This window comes from Eretmochelys imbricata, chromosome 6, assembly GCF_965152235.1.
Source record: "Eretmochelys imbricata isolate rEreImb1 chromosome 6, rEreImb1.hap1, whole genome shotgun sequence".
In the NCBI taxonomy this organism is placed as follows: domain Eukaryota; kingdom Metazoa; phylum Chordata; order Testudines; family Cheloniidae; genus Eretmochelys; species Eretmochelys imbricata.
The window spans coordinates 84,211,467-84,235,972 of NC_135577.1; the positions used below are offsets into that span (position 1 = coordinate 84,211,467).

Here is a 24,506-nt window from a genome sequence, read left to right on the forward strand (position 1 = left end):
GGTGTTTATCATTGTAGCAGTGGAGATATGTCTGCAGGTTTTGTATCCATTGTTGTGGCAGAATCTGATGCCACTTTGAGTTGGTGTGTCCTGGTATGTGGGGAACTTGCTTCTGACGATGGGCTTGGGGAGGTTGGGGATTGACTGAAGGCCAGAAGTGGGGGTTCAGAAAAGATTTCTTTCAGGCTGGGGATCCCAGCAAATATGGGTTGAGGTTGTTTGATATCCCATATGGGTTCAAGTGTGGGATGGTAGATGAGAACTAGGGATGTGTGGTCAGAGGGTGTTTTATTTTTGTACTGAAGCTGGGTTCTCTGGGGAAATTGGCCCATTCTATGATGTGATCTGCTTCTCTGGAGTGTTCTTGTTTGGTGAAGGTAGTCTTGAGTGTGCTAAGGTGTATATGTCAGACTTTCTCCTCAGAGCATATTCTATGTTAACTGAGTGCCTGACTGTAGCTAACTGATTTCTTGGTGCATATGGGGTGGTTACTGGATCTATCCGTGGGTTTCTTGTATGTGGTTGTCTATAGGGTTCCATTTGCTGAAGCTCACTGAAGGGTTCAGGAAGTTTATGCTAGTATGGAAGTGTTCCAGAGACAGGTTAATGGACAGGTGGTTGTGGTTGAAGTTGTGATAGAAATCCCAGGGGGAGTTTAAATCATCTGTCTAGAGGATGAAAATATCATTGAAGTATCTCAGGTGTATCATTGGTTTCATGGTGCATTTGTCCAGAAATTCTTCTTCAAGGTAGCCCATGAAAAGGTTGGCATATTAGGGAGCTATCCTAGTACCCATGGCTGTTCCAGTGGTTTGGACAAAGTGTTTGTTGTTGAATGTAAAATTGTTATAGGTGAGGATGGAATGGATGAGTTTGGTGATGTGTTCGGAGTGAATATCTGAGGGTTGTCCATTGTCTTGTAAATATATGAGACACACAACTATGCTGTTGTTGTGAGGCATGTTGGTGTATAGGGAAGTGACATCCATGCCGGCATGGATGGTGTTCTGAGGGAGGTTGTTAATGTTCTGCAATCCCATTTGCTCAAATTGCAACACTGCACTTGTCCAGCTTCTGTGATCTTGATCTCCCACAGCAATTACATTATTAAAAAACAATGCGGTTTGCAACTCAAAGGTCAGGCTTATGGAGACACAAGATGTTCTTAGCAGCCAGCTTATTATTCATTCCCACTCAGCTATTTGTATGAATTTGAATCACCTTCATAAGAAAATATAAAATTCACTTTTTCCACATAGTAGCAATAGTATTAAAAAAAAATTCTACCAAACAGCAATTGGAAGGAGAGAAGTAGAGATCCCTTTACTTAAACTTTTAGAATGTTAAGTTACTTTGATACCATGGTGATCCGCACATTATAAATACTTAGAGAAGACTCAATCAATTTCCTGGACTCAATGTACCAAACCAACATAAATCCTATTTTTCTGTGGTTAATGTCTGTTTATTTTGTGGAAGTAATTAAAACGTTCTCTGTGGATAAACACCCAAAAATGAACTGTAAATATCTTGTGAGCATGAGTTTTCATCTTGAGTCTTTCTTGTGTTTAGGGTTCACAGTTGCTATTTTTTCAATATAATCATTCGTGCTCTGGTCTTTCTCTGTGCGCATAGATTTCAGGTCTGAACTACTTGTTTGTTCTGACCTCAGTGAGCGCATACTTATCTTCCAAATTGTTCTTACTGAATCGGATAGAACAATCTTTACAGGTTTTCTGTCCAAACTTTTATTCTCAACACCAGTCTCAGTGTGGTCTGAGAGTACCTTGTGGTTGGGGTTCTTCGTTTGCAGTAGTATGGGGTTAAGTTAGAACTTATTGGTCTAGATAATACTTAGTCCTGCCATGACTGCAGGGAACTGGACAAGACGACATCTCAAGGTCTCTTCCAGTTATGATTCTATAAGCATGAATGGAGCACTGAAAGTACTTGGGGCCATCGAGGGTCCAGTACAGGTCACAAGGGCCATGAGCATCCCTAATTGTAGGGAGAGACTTTGTATTTTACAAGCAGTTGGTGCTCTGAGCAGAGGATCTAAGGCCCTATTTTTTTACTTTCTGACATAGGTTTTAGTAATTGCCTATGACACAGTATCTAAAATCATGAGTAAAGGAACTTCTTACATGTAGTTTGAGATCTAGTGGGTCATACAGCTCTGGTCCCAACACTGGTTCCAGAGTTTATTGGACACCTTTAGGGCCTAATTCTCCTTGGATCTTTGGCCTCTGTTTCCCCTTGGGCCTGAGTCTACAGCTTACAAAGTCCAGGTCTTTTGTCCTTTTCTACCATGTAGAAAGGGATTTTCATGGAAGGGAAAAACAGTTTTGCTAGATCCTTTTTCAGCCAAAAGAATTGGCAAAAAGCCAAAAATGTGCTGGTTTTCCTTCAGTTGTGAATTCTCATTTTCTCACCGTTCTAGTTAATACTTGTGTCACACATCCCTACTGATGCTATTGCAAGGGAGGGGGCATGGATTCCAGGTGCTGAAGGTAATTTCTAACAGTCTGATCTACCAATCCAAAGCCCTATGCAAATTAGGAGGATGTTCTTTTGTTTTCAGTATGTTTCCCTTCAACTGCTGTGAGGAGGAGGCTCAGGGTAGAGTGGACCAGGAGGCATGCAGATTGCCTACAAGCTTTCTAAATCTTCATTTGTGTGTCTGCCTCGTGGACAGATGAAAGCCAGGCTACTCAGCATGCAGATGGTACTGCAGGTTGGCCTACAGCTGAAAAATTATAAGGAGGTTTTTACTTGGCTGGCTAGAAACTTCTCCAGCCCTCTTGTGAATAGAAATGTTTTTTTTTTCTTTGAAAACAAAGCACAGTAACTTATTTAGCAGCATAAAATGTTGAGAACGTAAAAGTTTTTAATCCAGTTTTGTTTTTTGTACCAGCAAGGAGAATTTCTAAGTCTCTCACATCTGATGTGGGGCAGAGTGGCACCTTTTATTCCTTAAACTGCTCATGTTACAAAGCTTAATATTAAAATGGCAGAAAATCTTCTAAAACAATCATCTTTGTGTATTAAACACAATATTAGTTTATTAAATTGTTTGTCATTAATGAATTTATAGTTAAATTTAAAGTGCCCTATATGGAAATAATTGTAAACTCATGTATCTATATTTTGTTACCATGGTGGGGGAATAATTTCTTTCTGTCTAAATTTGAACTCAATGAGAAAACATGTACTGTTACATGGACACTATAACCTTATGGCATGGCACTTTAAGAGTCCTTTTGCATTTTGTCTGTTTCTTTAAAGGGCTTCCTTATTGTCTCAGGCTCCCCTGGAAATGCAGTAAGGATTCCTATCACATCTCAGTTGCCATGGCAACAACAGTCTTTCCCATAATGAGCTGCATCATCTGAACTGATGTCACAGCATCATGCAGCAGGTCACACAAGGCACCTCCTAGTATTGCATCCCACAGATGTGCCGTAAACATCAAAAGAGGATGGTTTGAACAGGAGATGGTAAGTACTAAATGTAGGCTTGTTTTTAATTGCACCACTGCTTTCCTGATTTTGTACAAGTCTCTTCTAAAATTAGAATGTGTGGGATTTGCCTCGTGAAAATGGGTTTTGAAGAAAGATGTTGCATGCCTAAATATCTTTTTCAGACAGTTAGGCTAAGACAAAGGCCTACAGGAGGCTCAGCCAGCTAGAAATATTGATTATGATCCTTGCTGTATTTGTGTATGATATCCTGAGGACCACTACAGAATATATCTGAATTTCACATCTAAATTATTATTATAACACTATGATTTTTCTCTGAAATAGAACATATAGCTGTTCGCAATTACAGTGTCACAAAGGTAGAATAATCCTTTCCCTCCTTCTTATATTGAAGGATTAATATTTTTTGTAGCACTCGTCTCTTAACTTATGAACTCTTCTGTGGTGTGCAGTGTGAATATTATTTAATTTCACTGGGTTTTCAATAATATGGTAGTACACAAAATGCTACACAATGCTGAATAAGCAATTGGCACTGTATTGCTTTGAAAAGTGGTTCTGTTCTATACTATGCAGTTGGTATTTTTAAAAACAAAGCAATGAGACACCATTTTTTGAATTCTATTATCCCTTGTTATCAAGTATTTATTTTGAAAGCCCGAAAGCTTCCAGCTGTATCACTGAATTCTTTCCTTTCTGTCTCTTTTTGTTAATAAACCATAATATGTATTTAGTGGATCTAAGATATACTCTTTATTAGATGTAAAAACAAGTCTCTCTTCTCTGCTGCAATTGCAGTAAAAGAGTCCTTTTGCATTTCAGGTGTTGCTGATCTTTTCATTACATGAATAAAACAGAGTATGAAAAATTGTGATTGCTCCCTCTGTGGGTATGGGGAAAATATATATACATTTTAGGACACCATCAACTGAATTATAACACAATACCTGCAAAATTTAGAAACTCTTTATAATGTCTAATGGCTTCTATTTTATACCATGGTCTTGCTTCCGGCAGCCACGTTGATTTTACTTAACTTCCAAGTTAATCTGACTGGCTTGGATAAAACAATGTTAATTCTTTGTTTTGGTTTTTTTTGAATGTTTAGATGATTAGAAGCAAAGAAAAGACCAGACCCATGTCAGTTTAATTGATCAATATAATATGACCACTGGGAATTAGGGAGTGGTCTCTGGTTCTGCGTTGCTCAGCTTTAGTTTGTATTTCAAAAGTATAGCAGGAAGGAATAGCAACCACTAATCTTTTAGTGATGTTCATCAGATATAAAGGACCAAAAAGCATTAAATATGAAGCATAAAACCAGTACATGTAATCAGATCTGATTGCTTTTCATAAGGACAGGCATGATGGTCTCATCTGGCACTAGCTGAAATGGAGCTCCTAGATTTTAATTAGACAGTCTGCACTGCATCATATACACTATTTCCAGTGGGGTCTGAGCATATCTTTTGTGTTAAACTGCAAAACACAAAAAGGTAGATAATTATCATAGTGATATTGCTTTACTTACTGTGATTGTTAAAATGAATTGTGGTCGTTTTATGGTGTAAAAGGAGTAATCTCGAATCACTAGGTGTTCAATATGCACACTCAGAAGGTATGAGTTAGCAAGAGGAAGACGGAGGATGTCTGGTTGGTGGCTGAATTATGGAAATTCTGGTGAATAATGCTTTTTTGCTAACAACTTTTGGTAACAATTCATGCCTTAACATGCATCATCAGCATGCATGTAATTAAAGGTTGGTAGAGAGAGAAAACATCTTAGGATTGGATGAAATACATGACATTATTAGTACATTATAAGATGTATTCTTCAGACTTTGTATATAATGATTTGCACTGTCACTAGAATTTGTCAGGACTAGACTTTCCGATGAATGATAGAAAATAGTTTAGGGAAACCAAGTCCTGTGAAATTGTAAAGGAATGGATGATGTACAGTGCAAATGATTTTAGGATTTTTCTAATAATTTGAAAATTACATTTTTCAAAGCTTTTTTTCTCTATTTCCCCCTCTTCCCCCCTCCCCCCCCACAGTTTGCTTTGGAAACACCCACTGACATACAATATTATATGACAATGCTGGTTTCTTGGAACAACACAGCCAGTGCTGATCTCAGATCCAGCTGAATATCTTAATTAGTGAGGTTTTACTGTTTGTTTAATGTATGCCCTAGAGGGTGTGGGAGGGCAGGGGTAGGGGTGTGTGTGTGTGTGTGTGTGTGTGTGTGTGAGAGAGAGAGAGAGAGATGAGGGAGGGGGCACTAGTTGGCGAGAGTGGTACTAAAGAAATAGAAATTTTCCTTCCCAACAATCTTGGCTTCTTTTGCTGTAGAAACTTAATAGAAATAACAACACAATTCTGGTTGTTGTTAAGGTATAATGACACGATCAGAACAATAAAACCTGTTTCCAGTAGGGATCAAAAGCAGCAAATCTACAGGGAGCTTTCAATTTTGTTTCCATTGTATCCTTTTGTTCATAATTTCTGAAACAAATAATGTTTGTAATCAGAGAGATTCTTAATAGAATCTGTTTAAGTGCCTGAATTTGGACTGTTCTGGAAATGAAAAATCCTGCCTATATCTGCACATAGAGTGGTGGTGGGGGGAGACTCTCCTGTATAAATGCTAGAGTTCTGTGTGCACGCTTGTACAGTGAGGTGTGATGAGAAACGGAGAAACCACCTAAAGCACTTGCAGATTTACTTACTTCTCAAGCTTTATCTTGGTAAGAATGTTGTTACAGAACATTAATTTTAACAATTGCTATGCAACATGGAGCTGAGTGCAGGGGGTCAAACAAAATCTGGCTCCTCCCAACCCAGCAGTCATACAGTCTGACAGAACAACTCCAGCATCAATGCACACAATATTGACACTAGTCAGATGTTTGGTCAGCAAGCTGTAATGCACTTATCATGCCTCACATGTAGAACAGACTTCCCTGCCCCCCACTGCAGAATCCACATGGAAGACACGTGTGCTCCAAAGCTCCCATCCCTGGATTTTTATTTTATTTTATTTTTATTTTTGCAGAGGGCTGTCTTCTCCTGATTGGCCCAGGAGCCCATCCCTAGAGTGTAAACTAGAAAAGGAGGTTGGCAGTGAATTGGTCAAATGTTACGTTCAACAGCAGAAGCCAAAGCTGAATCAAAATTGGTGGTCATTGCAAAAGTGTATAAGTATCTTGTGAGCACAAGTTCTATTAAAGTCACTGAGATTTGTGCTCCTAAGTCACATAGGCACTTTTGAAAATCCCTCCCAATGTCTCTTTATTTATTCACCCCTAATATAAAATTAATTACTGAGCTATGTAAAAACTGACAGGCTTTGAGGCCTGAATTTTCTAGGTTCTGAGTGCCATTGACTTCATTGGGAGCTGCAGATGGTCAATAGTGTTGGTATTCAGGCCCCTGTATTTAAGAAAATCCTTGCTCCATATGAATTCATACAGGATTCATACTGGTAATCCACTGCTGCCCTTCTACAGTAGACACTGAATTGATATTACATTGTGCTGTATGCCTCGTGTTATACTGAGGTGAGTGTACACTAACGAGACATATTGATATTAGCCATTTATTTAGAATATCATGTTTCATGATAAAATATGTTTAATAATACATGGATGCAAAGTGGACTGTAAGGGTTCATCCTAAAACTAATTATCTCTGGGGATTTGAGAAAAATCTTCTAAGGGCAGAATTCTCCTCTCAGCTGAAGAGCAGAATAGGGAGGCTGAGGTCCAGTGAGGGGAGTTTCACCTTTATATGAAGGTCTATGTTCATACACTTTTAAATGGACATACTTAATGACAGAGACATTAGGATGCTTTCCCCTTTCCAGGAGAGCCAGTACAGGCAGCCACCTCCCTTATTAAACAGGCACACATGCTCTTAATAAAAAAAAAACAGGAGTACTTGTGGCACCTTAGTGACTAACAAATTTATTTGAGCATAAGCTTTTGTGGGCTACAGCTCACTTCATCAGAGGCATAGAATGGAACATATAGTAAGAAGAGATATACATACAGAGAACATGAGAAGGTGGAAGTAGCCATACCAACTATAAGAGGCTAATTAATTAAAATGAGCTACTATCAGCAGGAGAAAAAAACTTTTGTAGTGATAATCAAGATGGCCCATTTAGGCAGTTGACAAGAAGGTGTGAGGATACTTAACATAGGGAAATAGATTCAATATGTGTAGGTTTCAGAGTAACAGCCGTGTTAGTCTGTATTCGCAAAAAGAAAAGGAGTACTTGTGGCACCTTAGAGACTAACCAATTTATTTGAGCATGAGCTTTCGTGATGTGTAATGACCCAGTCACTCCCAGTCTCTATTCAAACCCAAATTAATGGTATCTAGTTTGCATATTAATTCAAGCTCAGCAGTTTCTCGTTGGAGTCTGTTTTTGAAGCTTTTCTGTTGCAGAATTGCCACCTTTAAGTCTGTTACTGAGTGACCAGAGAAGTTAATGTATAGGGCAGAGGTGTGGGTTGGTCTTCAGCATTCCTGAAGGATGGCTAAATCTGCTGCATATCTAGAGAGACAGGCACTGAGAGAACACGTGGAATTTCTCTTCTGCTAGGGTCAGATCATTGCTTGTGTTAATTCATCAGCCCTTTTTTATAGGATTTTCAATTTTATTATATGTAATGAGTTAAATTCTCATTTAAAATAAAGGAGAGGGTATTTGTTTACCTATTTAACCAAATCTCTGTGTGTGTGTCTTGTAAATTTATTTAACTGGAATTGTACTCTTAATTTTGAAAATTGAATAAATAACATCCCTTCTGGTGTATTGGACACACAGGAAGATGTCAGGTGCTGATAGAGCCTTGTCTACCTGGATAAAATTATGGCTTGTTGCTAAAAAGCTTTAGGAAAAGCTGTGGATTGTGGGCATGGATTGCCATTAAGCCTCTGGGAAAAGGAAATACTCTGATCGTGCAGAAACGGTACCTTTTTTTCCTGCCCTGTATAATGATCTAACTACGGGGTTTGAAATTCTTTGACTCCTGGGAAGTTTGAATCCCAGCAAGGCTGACTCAGCTCTTCATTCTTCTAGGTCAAAAAATTAAGTACTCTTCAGTTTACTATGTCTGGGACTCTCAGACAAGACACTTGAAAGAATGAGCTTGCTCTGATCTGCATGGACACTGAAGTTCTCAAGGCACATGTCAGATAAAAGATTTGCCCTGACATCTTTGGCCAAATTTTCTTCTCCTTCTCCCACAATGTGTGGTCCATCTGCCACCCTACAAGTGGCTGCATTTCAGTGGCCGAGTGAATGAATATAGATGTGATGTTCTCATAGAGATCTTGAGATTAAAGGTACTTTACATTTGTAAACTACTTTTTGCCAGTTCATGGAATAATCACAGCATCCCAAAAGTAATATGGGTCTTTAGAAAATTGAGGATTGAGGATGGGTCTTATGAATCTGACTCTGCTAATGTTTTAGGGCCTGTTCCTATAAAAATGCTACATGTCTCCTGGAATTGTGATGAGCACCTTCTGTTCAGGAGGCATTCAACACGCCCTATCCCACCCCACCCCCAGCCAGGATTGGGCTCTGAAGTAGGGGTAAATGCTATAGAATGCAGCATTGTTTGAACTGTAGCACTTTCACTGTTAATTTTTTTTAAACAGCCTCTTTTGCAAAGCTGAATTGCTGCACCTTTGCTTTTAAAAAGTCAGGCATTTCGGTGTCTGCATTCTAACTATTGCCTCATAGACACCAAGTATATTCAGCCTGTATTTAAAATAGCTACCATTTTAAAATGTCATGTTTTACTTGGACAAAGGCATATTTCAGCTGGAGGAGCTGCAACCATCCTTTTAGAAATCGCTGTGTAATAGACTTCCCAGCCCCACGATGCAGAGTCCTGTGACAGCTGACACACTTTAGAAAGAGAGACTCTATAGCATTAGTCTGTACTAATAGAAGTGTTAATGTTCTGTTGGGGAAGTGTCCAACCAAGAGCACAAGCCCAGGCTCCTCTAATCCTGCTTCCAGTTTATAACTATAAAAATTGTTTTAAGAGATGCCCTTTGCTGGTCATGCTGTAAGCTGGACGTTGTCGTAGTTTCAGGTGTAGGATGCAGACATGAAGTTTTGTGGGGAGCTGTCAGATGATATTGATTGTTTACAAGCTTATTGTGTGGGTAAAATAAAGCAGGCCTGTAGCTAGCTATAAAGCAAATTGTTTATATTTCTCTTTCTCTTCCTTACCCTTGACCCTTTTTGTATTTCTCCCTTTGCTTTGAGACATTATAGAATGGCCAGGGATGCAACCCCATGCTCTGGGTGTCCCTCGCCTCTGACTGCCAGAAGCCAGGAGTAGAAGATATAGGATGGATCACTCAGTGATTGCCTGTTCTGTTCATTCCCTCTGAAGCACCTGGCACTGACCACTGTCGGAAGACAGGAGACTGGGCTAGATGGGTCATTGGTCTGACCTAGGATAGCCATTCTTCTGTTCTTAGGAGGAAATATCTCTCTAGCCAATGTCAGACAACCCTGTAGTCAAGTCTGAATCCTTAGCCTTAGACTGGACCCCCTATAGGGTCTACCTTGCACACTGCATCAGATTCATACTTCTTGTGCTCACCTTCAAGGCCCTGTACTGCTATTTCCTAGCCTACGTGTCAGGCTAGTCACGTAGGCTTCCTCTGTGTCCCTTCTGTTCTGCCAGGCTCAGTACCCTCATTCTGCTGCTCCTGTGTTTGACTATTTGAAATGAAATCCCTGTCCTACTTCACTGAGCCACTATCCTCTCCTCATTTAAATCCCTCATAAAAACACACTTCTGTGAAGTCCACAAGAAGTGAGTTTACACAATAGTTCTGGGTGGGAATATTGGCGATGCTGGGGTTACTGCTATTTGTATTCCATTAGTATATAGACACAACAACTGAGGCTGAAATCTGGTGTGCTAGGTGCTGTATGTACACATAATAAGAGATGATCCCTGCTCTGAACAGATTATAGTCTAAACTGACAAAATAAGAATTATTATGGTCCCAATTTCAGATATGGGGAACTGATACATGCTACAATAAGTAACTTGCACAAGGTCCAACAGGAAGTCTGTGGCAGAGCTGGGAAAGGCACTTCTGAGTCTTAGTACAGTATTTAAACCATAAGACCAACTTTCTTCTCCGCTTTCCTTCCTCTGCTCCCCAATCTGTATTTCCCAGTGTTTCCTTTCTTTGATAACCTTCTGGAATGTAAACTCTTTGGGGCAGGTGTTGTGTTTAGTGTTGTGTTTTTATACAGGACCAAGCTCATTGTTTAAGTACTAAACAAAGGTTAATATATCCCCCTTGTTGTCTGGAAGTGGCCATTTCATATATTTAGTTTTGAAACACCAAATAAAGTGTTAAAGTAGATAAATAGTTTTATAATAGCAAGGAAACACACTATCAACTTTGATTTACTGTTTCATAATCAGTTATAAAGCACTTACCTTTTGATATCTGACAGTGATAATAGTGATAGAATATTCACTGCCAGGAGAATTGAAAGGGTTGTAGGAGAGATGGCTAAAAAAAGTAGATTAAAAAACATTGTATATTGAAATGTTATAGTCATTAGAGAGGAAAAAATGATTAATATGTATTGCAAAGGGCAACCTTGGATGTTTAGAACTCATATTGAGAAAAGAAGTGTTGAGTTAGAAGACACGTTGCATCCATGTCTCTGCAGAAGACATCCTGAGATTTTGGACAGCCCCTGGAGATGGGCTGATTGAACCTCAATAACTAGAATTTCATCGAAGCAATGGATTATTAGATCAACGTTCCCATTTTCTTCTACTTCTGGAGTCAATACTGGTCAAGAGTAGATGTACCAGTTACTTTCATAATTAAGATAACCTGCTCTTCTTTTCTAAAATTTTTCAATCTGAGATTGCAAGACATACGTTAGAGACACTTCAATAGAAACATTGGCTAACAATGGTGGTAGTAATAAAATAGTGTTTGGATAAAATGTTTGACAAGAAGCAAAACAACTGAGATTCAGATTGGATTGACAAATTTATAATTTTATAATGTATTTACTGAGTAAGGTATTCATCGGGGAGGGTATCTTAAAAATTGGCTAGCTACGGTAGTTATCCTTGCAGCTGCTCCTACCTACAATCTGAGCTACAATAAAATCTACTCTGTCTGCAAATGTCACCCATGAGAAGGTAAGGTCCTAATCACTTTTGCACATATTTTTTATTAACCAGCAAGTGTTTGTTACATTCTTCTTACACTAAGTCATGCTGACTTTCTTTTAAAAATATAACCAGATTCTGCTAAAACAATAAATCACATTCATATTGCAACAGGAATAGAAATGCAGCTTCTGAGAAACTAGGCTGTTACGTAGCAGTTTTCAGTATGTCTGGTATTCTGTTACCCAAGCAGTGACACAGCAGATATGAGAGAGATGCCATTGTAAAAGTCAGATTGGTTAAAATAATCATGGTACACTTTTGTACGTTCTTAATCTATTTACAGACTAGTTCTTTTCCAAAAATTCACTTTGTGCTTTGTTAGTGATTTTATGTCAAAAGTCCTATCTGGCTTTTAGTTTATTTTTGCTAAATGTACAAGTTGTCAATTTTGAGAATGAACTGGATCATTTCCAGTTTCTGCAGAGGCTCTGCCAATGAGGGTCAGACAGTGTTTCTGCAACTTCTATGAATGTCCATTCGTATTTGAAGATAAAAGGAAACAAGTTTGGTTCTCCAAATGCAAATACATGTGTTAACAGTGAAATAGCTTCCCTGAGTGAACCTTTAAGTACCTTTTTCAGAGTAACAGCCTAGTCTGTATTTGCAAAAAGAAAAGGAGTACTTGTGGCACCTTAGAGACTAACCAATTTATTTGAGCATAAGCTTTTGTGAGCTACAGCTCACTTCATCGGATGCATACTGTGGAAAATACAGAAGATGTTTTTATACACACAGACCATGAAAAAAAATGGGTGTTTATCACTACAAAATGTTTTCTCTCCCCCCACCCCACTCTCCTGCTGGTAATAGCTTATCTAAAGTGATCACTCACCTTACAATATGTGTATGATGATCAAGGTGGGCTATTTCCAGCACAAATCCAGGTTTTCTCCCCCCCCATCCCCCAAACCCACTCTCCTGTTGGTAATAGCTTATCTAAAGTGATCACTCATCTTACAATATGTGTATGATAATCAAGGTGGGCCATTTCCAGCACAAATCCAGGTTTTCACCCCACCCCACCCACCCAAACCCACTCTCCTGTTGGTAATAGCTTACCTTAAGGTGAGTGATCACTTTAGATAAGCTATTACCAACAGGACAGTGGGTTTAGGGGGAGAGAAAACCTTTTGTAGTGATAAACACCCATTTTTTTTCATGGTCTGTGTGTATAAAAACATCTTCTGTATTTTCCACAGTATGCATCCGATGAAGTGAGCTGTAGCTCATGAAAGCTTATGCTCAAATAAATTGGTTAGTCTCTAAGGTGCCACAAGTACTCCTTTTCTTCTTTAAGTACCTTGTAAACCTTGGTTTCTGATTGCTAAGTCTAGGAAGCAGGTGATATTCAGTGTAACTTCAGAACTGTCCTAAATGATGTTCTTCAATTTTATCCCATTGCTCCTTCCATATTAACTTCAATTTCATCCCTAGGTCCCACCTAGGGGATTTATTTCCCTTCTTTGTAACTTGGAAACCCTTTCTAGGAATGGCGTGAAGTGTAGGCCTGTCGTCTGCAGGTCTCTTTTCTTCTTCTTCCTCCTTGAGGAAGATGGGAATTCTGTTTGCCAGAGTGCTAGGGAACTGAGCCTAGAGCATTTGTCATGAAAGCTGGGGAATAGGTGGGTCACAGAACAAGCAGAAACTAGATCAACCTGGAGCTCTACACCTCCTACGTGTACCTCAGCATGTCTTTCTATTTTGACCGGGATGATGTGGCTCTAAAGAACTTTGCCAGGTATTTCCTGCACCAGTCCCACAAGGAGTGTGAGCATGCTGAAAAACTCATGAAGCTGCAGAACCAGAGGGGCGGTCGCATCTTTTTGCAGGACATCAAGAAACCAGATCGTGATGATTGGGAGAATGGGTTGACAGCAATGGAGTGTGCCTTGCACCTGGAAAAGAATGTGAACCAGTCACTCCTTGATCTGCACAAGCTGGCAACTGACAAGAATGACCCTCATTTGTGCGACTTCATTGAAACCCACTACTTGGGGCCCATATTTAATCTATGGGCCCATCCTCCCCTACTGGAGATTTGGTAGAAGACACACTGCTAGTACCACAATGTTGAAATAGGAGAAGTAATAGGCAATTTAAGGCTACATGAAACTCCCTCCCCTACCATGACTTCCTGTTTGATGACAGAGAATTTGAACTTGGATTTGCCACAGTTATTTGGGCCCATCCTATTAAGTGTTGTATAAATGCACTGGTTTACACTACGGAGTTAGGTCGAGGCAAGCTGCTTTGTGTGGAACTCACTGTGGAAGTGTCTTCACTTAAATTTGACTCCCGCTGACGTAAGCGCCTCCCTACTCTGATTAAGTAACATCACCTCCCCGAGGGGTGTAGAGTCACAGGTGATGTAATTAGGTCGATGCAGTGACTGTGTAGGCACTGTATTGCTTGCATAGATTGTTACTGGCTGTCCCACAGTGCCCCAAACTGACAATAGAATTGATACAAGCACTCCTGATGAGGATGCGCAAGAAGCCGAGTGTGTGCACGCACATGACTTAATAACCGCGGTAGCTGTATGCTGATGTAAGTTAGGTCAGCATAATTTTGTAGTGTAGATGTGGCCTTTGTCAGTCAAAGGAGTCTTCTATTGACCTAGTGCTGTTTACATGGGGATTTAGGTCAGCTTAACTACTCTGCTCAGGTGCATGGACTTTCCACACCCCTGACCAACATAGTTAAGCTGATGTAATTTTCTCGAGTAGGCCAGGCCTCAGTTACAATTAATGTCAGAGGCAGCTCTGTAGAGAAGTGTACTATGTTGGTGGTTCATGTGGCAGATTGTGGGTATTACAAGAGCTGGAATTCCAGAAATCATATAGCACTACTGCTTGTCCATTATAGAAAGTGTTCATAGAGCCACTTCAAAGGCGGGGGGAACCCAAAAGCTTCAGATTTGGGTACCTGAAGTTAGTACTTAAAATAAAGGTTTCCTTTGCCCCCAACACGGGTGTTGAGCAGCTGTGCCTTCCATTTGGTTCAATTGACTCCTTGCATATTATGAACCTGAAGCAGCCTGTGAACTGATTAAGGTTGTGTGCACAAAATTCTGGACTCTCCATGAAAGGTGGCCTCCCAGTTTGCATTAGTCTGAGCACCATGAGTTTATTGCTTCCACCAGCCCAACACCCACTAGTGGAATGGTTAGGAGGTAGGGGTGCAAGACTTTCTGACACCCCTCTCAATTAGGGCACAAAATGGCTTCAAATTTTCCCCCAGTGGGGGTGGGGAGGAGGAAGCTTCTCCTACAACAGAGAAGTCCTCTCCTGCATCTTTTGCTTCACTGTTTCAGCACTCACTGAAAACCCTTGTATGTGCATGGTCTGTCCTGGTGGACACTGCACAGTGCATCTCTCTAGTGCTTTCTGTCTCTTGGGAAATGGTCAGGGAGAATAAAGTCCAACACTGGGTAGCAGTCTTTTAGGAAAGCAGGAAGAGCACGGGCCAGCAGGGCAAGTGTGAATGTGTATGGTATAGGTAGTTTATCATGGTTTTTAACATATGTTGCAGCCTACACACGCCTGGAATAGGTGAAACTTTCATATTAGTAAATATACGTGATTGCATGTAAGACCAGTATGTGAAACATATGCTGCTTTTGTTGTATTCACATGTAAGCAGAGTCAGGATGAGCTCCACCCTGACATCTGGTGGTGAAGTGTGGCAAGTTGTGGAAAAGAACTTCTGGGGCTAATCTCATTTGCATAGGCACACCCACCCTGCCTAGATGAGCCCATAGCTGCCCAAATGGTCACTTTGGCTGCTGTGGGATCCCCAGTGTCTCTGTTATTGGGCAGGAAGAATAAATTGTTATTACCCTAACTATGGGAACTGTGCTTGGAACTGTACTGGGCCTTTTATTATGATGGAGGGACTCACCATCAACTAAGTAGCACTCGCTAGGCAAGGGACATGGATTCCAAAACTCTGTGACTAGAGAAAGGCTGGGGACAAGTATTAATACTTGGTGGTATGGACCTCTTGGTGAGGGCCTTACATGCTAATTGTACTTCCTCCTCTCTCCATTGTGGAATATCAGAGCTAATTTTGATTCCATTAGGAGTCTAGTTACAGGCTGCTGAGCTCACTTTGGGCTAATGGTGCACCAGCACTATGGCTTCCCTATGACAAGCTGAATTCACCTAAGAGCTGAAATCACTGAGCGTTGTGTTTAGTGGGGGAGCCTGAAGATATATTGTGGAGCAGTTTGCAGGGAGTGCTGGAGTGCCTTGTGGACAGGCTGGTGGAGCAGTTCATAGGATGGTGGGAGCTGCTTGTGGGACGCGGAGCAGAGCACTTCATGGGACGGCGGGAGCTGCTTGTGGGCCGCAGAGCCGAGCTGAGCGAAGCAGTTCGTGGGGCGGCGGGCGGGGCGGAGCGGAGCGAAGCGAAGGCTTATGGAGCTGTGGGGCGGTCTGCTTCAGATCATGTAAGGTGCTCCTTACCTCTCTCTCTCTCCCCGCCCCGCCCCCCCATCTCCACCCAGGTTGGGAGGTAAAGCTCTGCAGATAAACTTTCAAATTCTGGGGCTGCCCTGACCAGGGACAGAGACTTTTGGGCCACTGGACTTTTGGGACTTTGGGTGATTTGGGGTTGCTGGACTCAAGAACCAAAGGGAAAGGACATGCCCCAATTTGCTTGGGGTGGGTTTTTTGCTCATGGATTGTGTTATGAATCCTGCTGGTGGTGTTTCCCCAACATAATGCCACATTGTTTCTCTCTGTTATTAAAAGGCTTTTGCTACACTCAGACTATGTGCTTGCGAGAGGGGAAGTATTGCCTCTTGGAGGCGCCCAGTGGGGGTGGTATATATTTGTCCCAGGTCACTGGGTGGGGGCTCGAGCCGGTTTGCATTGTGTTATTGGAATGGATCCCCTAGATATTGAACCCGGCCCTTGTTGCTGCCAACTCTGATGGGCAGAAGGGTTACACACATATAAGTTTGTTCCACAAAGAGGGATGCAGGAATGGAGCTTACAGCAGTGCAGATATGAAAAAGAAGAGCACGGGAGCACTCAGGACCCAAACAACATGTGGGGAAGGAGAGAGAGAGTGCAGGAGTAGAGGGAATATGGTAATAGCAAGACTAATTAAAAAGGGAGATTGCAGAAGAGGGTGAGAAGTGTGGGAGGGGCAGGGGAAGAGGAAGAGTTTGGCTGTGGGATGTAACAGGCTGAGAGGGAATGAGGTAACAACTGACACAAACTGGCTACAAGTTAATCATTGCTTTAAGGCTATGAGTGCTCCATCTTATGCCCACTCTTGTCAGTGTACCATGAATGTGACAAATTCCTCTCTGATCAAATAATCGCTATGGTACATTGTTTCTGATAATGCCAAGACTAAACCCAAGATGAAAGCTGCATGCTAACATGTGCGTAAGTCATCAAACAAACATCCCTTTATTGCAGGTACTGTTAGATATAGCACTTTCTCTCTCTTTTTTTTTTTTTTTTTTTTTGTCCCTTTTACATAGGTTCTAAAATGTAAGATGCAGCAACATGTTCTTTTGGAATAATGCATAGAAAATGAATGAGCACCTACACAATAATGCTTTTGCAGCAAGCACCTTCTCTTTTCTCTTTTCTCTTTTCTCTTTTCTCTTTTCTCTTTTCTCTTTTCTCTTTTCTCTTTTCTCTTTTCTCTTTTCTCTTTTCTCTTTTCTCTCTTTTTTTCTTTTTAAAAATCCTTGGATTACTGAGTATTTTGACTGCTGTGAACATTTCCCCACTAATAACTGGACTGAGACCCTTCATTGTACATAAGTTAGCTTATGAGCCTTCATAAGGTAGTGATTTTAGATCACTGCCAAGCTGGACCAGATGGGAATGAGTGGTTTAGCAGTTAAAATCTGCATATTTCATTAGTATGCCGTTCAGCCATATAATACTCTCTTGGCAATAAGCTTTCAATTAAAGATTAAGTCCTTAATACATGGATGTCTGTCAAGAACAACAATAGCAGCTCCATCACAGCTGTTAGTGTATCATCTCACCATATTCTTTGGAACTGAGATCCTTAGATGCCAGAGTCATTGTCAAAACAGATTGGTGGGCATGTTAAATGGAGGATTATTGCCCCCAATGCAACTTTCACAGTCCATTGTGTTAAAAAGATGACTGAGGAAGCACACTAAATCCATCAACTATAAATACACTTTTTGGAGTGTGAGGTAGTCACTTTTCTAAATAAAACAGATTGACTTTTTTCTCCCCAAAATGGCAGCTACAGTCCATATGACAGACTAAGTTCCCCTCTAAAAAGATATTTTTCAGTTACAGAAGTGCAAACAAATTTATTTTCTTCATTCCCCAAAATATTTCAAAAACAATTTGTGTAATTTTAGAGTAGATTTGACTGAAGTCATGTGACTTGTTCAGCTACACAAGCAATTCATCTGGGTTGGAATCCTGATTCCTTTTGGCATTCAGTCCTTTGTTCTAATCATTTACTTGCATGTCTTCCATGTATTTGGGAAGATGTTTTGCGCCTCAGAGGTGGTACATAAACCCAATAGTGATGGTAAATCTTACACTAAGGGTCAGAGTCCTGCTTAATCCAGATGCTAGGGAATCCTTCAGTTCAGGTGTCTTTCCAACTTTGTAATCTTGGGTACAAGATATTTTTTTTTTATGGCCCCATGGAGTAAAGAGTTTGAGGAACAATTTGAAAACGCATTGATACAACTTGTTTCTGACATTCTACCTCTTATTTTTAGGGGGAAAAACAGGTTTTGGAATATTGTCATCAATGTCTTTCTGAATAAAAATCCTTTAATATTTTGTTTCAAATTTCTATCTGGCACTGTAAACTACTCTGCGTATTTTAATCTGCTTATCTATGGCAGATTTTTATCAGTAGGTATGAAGAGGGGGCCCAAGAAAGAGAATGGGATTGCTCTCTAAGGTTTCCTTGATCAGGCTCAGTAGAAAGAGAGCTGTTACTGGAAGTCCTGGGTTTGTGACATTTTTGAATACAGTATTTTTAAAACACAAAAATTCACCATTCACACTTGCTTTGTAATATTGAAATGCTGGAAAACAAAAACACATCATTCCCTGTTTTGAAATATTATATCATGCTACTTAGGCTCAAAACAATGAATTATTCATACAATTTGTTGGGTTCCCTTCTGAGAATAACAGTAACATACTTCCAGCATGGGGCTCCATTTAACTAATGATCATCTAGACACTACTGTATGCTATAAAGAATCTGTTTCCACATGCCATGAGGTCATTAGAACAATAATGCATATTATCGAATGGCAAGTTGCTTTAAAATCCTGAGTATAGGTCGAAGGGTTTGGTAAAACAAGATCTTTAAATCAGCTGTTCAAGGCTTCAAATAAAACTGTTGCATGAAGAAAAATAGCTTTGTTTTACTTGTGAAACTAAGCAGGATAAATAATACAGTAGATTTGTTCTATCTGAAGCATGCATTATATAGGTACACTTTTATTCTACAAACTTTGTACGAGAGTTAACCGATAAGTACCAGTTTTCTTTGGGCAATAAATAAATGCTCTTCAATAGCTATGATGCCTACTTCAAGGTTTGACCATAAATAAAATAACCTATTTACTGATAAGGCAATAAATGAGTCATTCAGTTGTCTTCAGGTAACTGCACAGAAAACAAACAAAGAACTATTTCCAAAAATGTTTACTTGAACTAGGATTTGAAGCTTCCTCCCTCATCCTGATATAAGAATAGCTGCTTTTAAAAGGCCAAAAACAAACAGAAACCACTACCCCAGACTTATTTTGGTTCATGTTATTTTAACCTCCCTGTTACGAATTTATTGTGAATTGTTCCCTAACAGTTATCTCTGTATGCGGTCTCTAATTTCATTTTTTCTTTCTTGTAAATAAGATCTGTAAATGACTCATGATTTGTCAGCTGTGTTTTTATGAGATTAATGGGAATGTATAATACTTTTGTTAAATTTCCTACCTTGATGAGCTCAATCTTGAGTGTTTTTTAAAAATATTTCTTTTAAGAGGAAATGTATGAAATCCTGAACAGTAATAATTGTGATGTAAAAGCTTCACTTTCATTGTTGATGCAGGCAGTAGGAAAATGGACTACCATTTAATTCTGAGTTTATTTAACCATATCTTTAACTAAATCTTAACTAGTTAAGTTATTCAGATTGATTAGATGTATAATTGTATTAATATATTTATCACTTTCTTGCTATTTTTTTTTCTCTCTCTCAATATCTTCTAGTAACTAGATTAGTTTCAGAATTGTAATTTGTGCCAGGTACTTTTATCTTATTCCTTCTGCATATAAAATGTGGTGATTATAAAATAATGTAATGAAGTTTAAGAAAACAGTGTATCAAGTAAATGCAAAAAGAACCCTCCTGTTCCTCAATTCCTCTTCCTTTATTTATATATATAAAAACAACCAAAAAAAAAACCAAAAAACCAGATGTGATTTAGCCTCTCCAGGCGCTATAGGAAAAATCTAATTTGTCCTGATATAATAATAGGAAGTGTCAGTAAAAATGGGTGATGCTTTGAAATATACATAGCCACTAACTAATGCAAAAAGGTATTTCATATGTAAAGTATGACCCTCTTTAAAAGGAAGACATTCTGAACAGATGAAGTGCTTTATATTAAATATTTACTCACCCAAACCTTTCCCCAAACTCATTCCTCATTTACAGCTGTTTCTACACTTTGTGGTTTTATTTGGGAAAGGAAAGGTACTTTCTAAAGTACTATAAGAGGCTGTTTTTGCACCATTTCCTCTCTGATCCAAAAAAGTAAAATTAAATCCTGCAAATCTCAAAGGCGAGACTTCAAGATTTTTCATGTTTTGGGGTCTGCTTCTACAAGCACATACTAACTATGTAGTACTTTTACCATGAGTAGTCTCTCTTAAACCAATGAGGATATCCATCCTAGCACACACTGAACGGGGTATTTAAGTGTGGGCAGGATGGGGTCTTAATGTTGCATGCTAATAAACCTTGGAGAATGATTAGGTAAGCCTCCGAACTTTGATTCTGCTAAGACAACCAGCAGCCATAACTTCTGAACATTCTGAAATGTAACTTATTGCTGGTGAATTATTACAATTCACCTTCCATTTTTACAACTATGATTTCATGGACTGTGGATGAGGGGGGCTGTTTGCTACATTCCTCCTTATCTAGGCTGAAACCACTGAATCATTTCAAGTTACGACTTGGGCTAGAATTAAAAATTTTAGTCATCTGGCTGTAAGTCCGGATCCAAAAGCTCCCAATGCCCGATACATTTCATTACTTTCAATGGAACTAATGCAGGTTTCTGATGCATTGATTGAAGATCACTAGTGAAGTAATCATAGACAATAAAGGGGAAGAAATGCAGATTGGGATAAGTAAAGAACACATCAGAGATCTTCTGACTAATCTGAATGAATTCAAGTCAGCAGGGCCTGATGCTATTCATCCCAGCGTGCTTAAGGAATTAGGTGAGGAAATCTTGGAGCCACTGGCAATATTAAGTGCAAACTCATGGATGACAGGAGAGGTCCTGGAAGCCTGGAGAAGGGCTAATATAGTGCCCATCTTTAAAAAAGGGGGAAAGGAGGAGGCAGGGAACTATAGACCAATCAGCCTGATCTTGATACCTGGGAAGCTACTAGATCAATGTGTAAAACATTCAATTTGCAGATATTTGGAGCGTGAGGGGATGATCACTGGCAGCTAGCATGGATTTACTAAGACCAAATCATGTCAAACCAGCTTGATTTCCTTTTTTGACAAGGTAACTGATCTGGTGGATCGGAGGAGGCAGTGGACATAATATACCTGGACTTTAGCAAGGCTTTTGACCTAATCCCACATGAAATTCTAACAAGTAAATTGGAGCAATGCATGCTTCGTAGAACTACCATTAAGTGAATACATAATTGGTTAAACTACTGCAAACAAAGAGTAACTATTAATAGAATGATGTCAGATTGGAAGAAAGTTTCATGTGATCTGGTCTGGATCTGGTGTTTAACAACTTTATTAATGACCTGGATGTAGGACTAGTGAGCATACTGATCAAATTTGCAGATGATACAAAGCTGAAGTGGGTTGCAAACACTTTAGAGGATAGAGCTAAAATTCAGAGGGATCTTGATAAATTGGAGAACTGGGCTATATACAACAAAATGAAATTTAATTAAGACAAATATTAGTTGCTACACTTAGGGAAGAAAAACCAAATGCACAAATACAGAATGGGGAAAAATGGCTTGGCAGCAGCACTGCTGAGAAGGATCTGGGAGTTGTGGTGGATCACAACCTCAACATGAGTCAACAATATGATGCTGTTGAAAAAGAAGGAAAAAAAAAGGCAAATGCAATTATGAGTTGCATTAACAGAGGCATAGCATGTAGGTAATGGGTGGTGAAGTACCGCTCTACTTGGTGCTGGTTAGGCCTCAGCTGAAGTACTGTGTCCAGTTTTTGGTCACTGCTGCATAGAAAGGATGTAAAGAAACTGGAAAGGATCCAGAGGCAAGTGAAAAAGGGATCAAAGAGATGGAATGCAAACCATATCAGCGAAGGCTAAAGAAATTGGGTATGTTTAGTTTGGAAAAGAGGAGATTAAGGGGAGGAGGGCAGAATGATAGTGGTCTTCAAATACTTGAAAGGCTGCCATAAAAAAGATGGAGAAAAATTGTTCTCTTGCTAGAGAGAGTGGGACAAGAGGCTATGGGTTCAAACTACAGCATAGCAGATTTAGATTAAATCTCTGTAAAAACTTCCTAACTAGAAGAACAATAGGACAATGGATAAGGGAAGTCATGGAAGTTCCTTCACTGGAGGTTTTCAAAAAAAGACTGGATAGCTATTTGTCTTGGATGGTTTAGATGCAACAAATCCTTTGTATCTTGGCAGGGGGTTAGACTAAATGACCCTTGCAGTCCCTTCTAACCTTATAGTTCTATGACTAATATCAAATATTTATTTTTGTGGGAAGAGAGCCATCTGACTTCTAGCTGATCTCCTTTGCTTTTTCTTTCGTTGTCATAATTCTGTTAGAACATTTCCTATCTACTTTAAAGGAATCCTTTAAATCCTGTAGACTACTGGCAAAGGTATTTTTTGTAAGTCATCTTACCAGAAATCCCGGGTTTTTTTTCCCCCTTCTTCCATTATCTTTCCATATAGAGTTATGTTCCTCATCTTGTAGCTATTTTGTAATGTTAAATAGATAGGTCAGACCAGGATACTTGTAATGCAAAAAGTATTAGCTGAAAGGTGAATTGTGCTCAGTCAGGCAAAACTAAAGGTCATCTACTAGAGAAGTTAAGAAACCAACCTGTTTAATAGTCTGAATTTTTGTTTGGATTTCCACAGTAAAAAAAAAAAGTATAGGTTTGTATGTGTACACATTTTATATAGAAACTTACGCACGGTGTGTGCATATTATAGGTTAAGATTCCAGCACTATCTATAGTTAGTTTTTTCCTGACATATCTTGTTATAAGACCTTATTTTCAGTTGCTTATGACACTGTCAAACTTAAACTATTTGGGATGAAATTTACCATGCTCGGTGTCAACCACAGGTTGAAATTTTTTTGAAAATTTCAGCAAAAATGGCAGCACGCTCAGCCACACTCTGACTTTCACTGCACTGTAGCCACGTTTACAACGGACATTACTGTGCTGTATATTCTCACCCTGGCTTGCTGTACAGTAACTCGCCATATAGATAAGCCATTAAACTACATTTTTCACAGTTGGCTACTAATTGTGCATTCCTTATTTTTTGGGTGTCCAACCTGATACCGTGGGGGGTCTAAATTTACAGAAGTGCTGAGCACTCACAACTGCAATTTAAGACAAAGGGAGATTTGCTTAGCATTATATAGCATTTTATATATTCAAAGTAGGCTAAACAATTGAGGACCTAGGCATCTCCATCTGGGCACCCAGTCTTTGACCTTAATTTCTTTGTGCCTCAGTTTCCCAACTGTAAAATGGGGATAGTATAGTAATGCCAGCTCACCTCACTGGGGTGTTGTGAAAATAAATTCGTTAGAGTTTGTGAAGTACTCAGCTACTATAGTGATGAATGCCATAAAAAGTCCTATGAGAAAGCTAACAATTTTGTATTCAAAGTAGGATATGACTATTGTGTAGTAAATAAAGCATGGGACCACACAGCAAGCAATGAACATAAAACAAAATATTCAGTAATGGTTCATTAAGTGAGCACCATTCATTCTGTGCATGAATGAGGCAGGGCTCCTGTGGAAAAAATAGTATATGATCATTATGATACAATGTAATGCATTAATTGCATGAATACACACATGAGGGATAAAAGATGATTTCACAAGCAACCTTTTTCTGGCATTGCCGAACTTTTCAGTGCTTGATTTAGAAACCTGAATGTTCTTTTGATGTATTCTCTGTGTGTGTGTGATTTTTATGCATATAAAAATATAGACCTATATGATGGAGTGTGTGTTGTATATACCGAGAGCGATTATAATAGTGTGTATATGTACATTCACTTTGTGTGGGGATGTACATGTAAATGGTACCATTTGATTTATTTGCTCTTTAAATGCTGAGGCATTTTCTATAATTTACTTACATTGGCTGTTTGTATATTTTGTGCTTTACTGTGTGGCTGGACATATAATATGGTGGTTGGGAAGTGTGTGACAATGTGTATGTACACTGTATTATCAATTGAACTTTTATGGTGGTGTATTTTACAGTTGTGATGACACAG

At 39.4% G+C, this 24,506-nt stretch overlaps 1 pseudogene; it reads left to right on the forward strand.

Annotated features, from left to right (window-relative positions):
• The first annotated feature begins 2,638 nt into the window (after window positions 1–2,638).
• On the forward strand, window positions 2,639–13,783 carry LOC144266559 (ferritin heavy chain pseudogene; annotated as a pseudogene).
• Window positions 13,784–24,506: the final 10,723 nt, after the last annotated feature.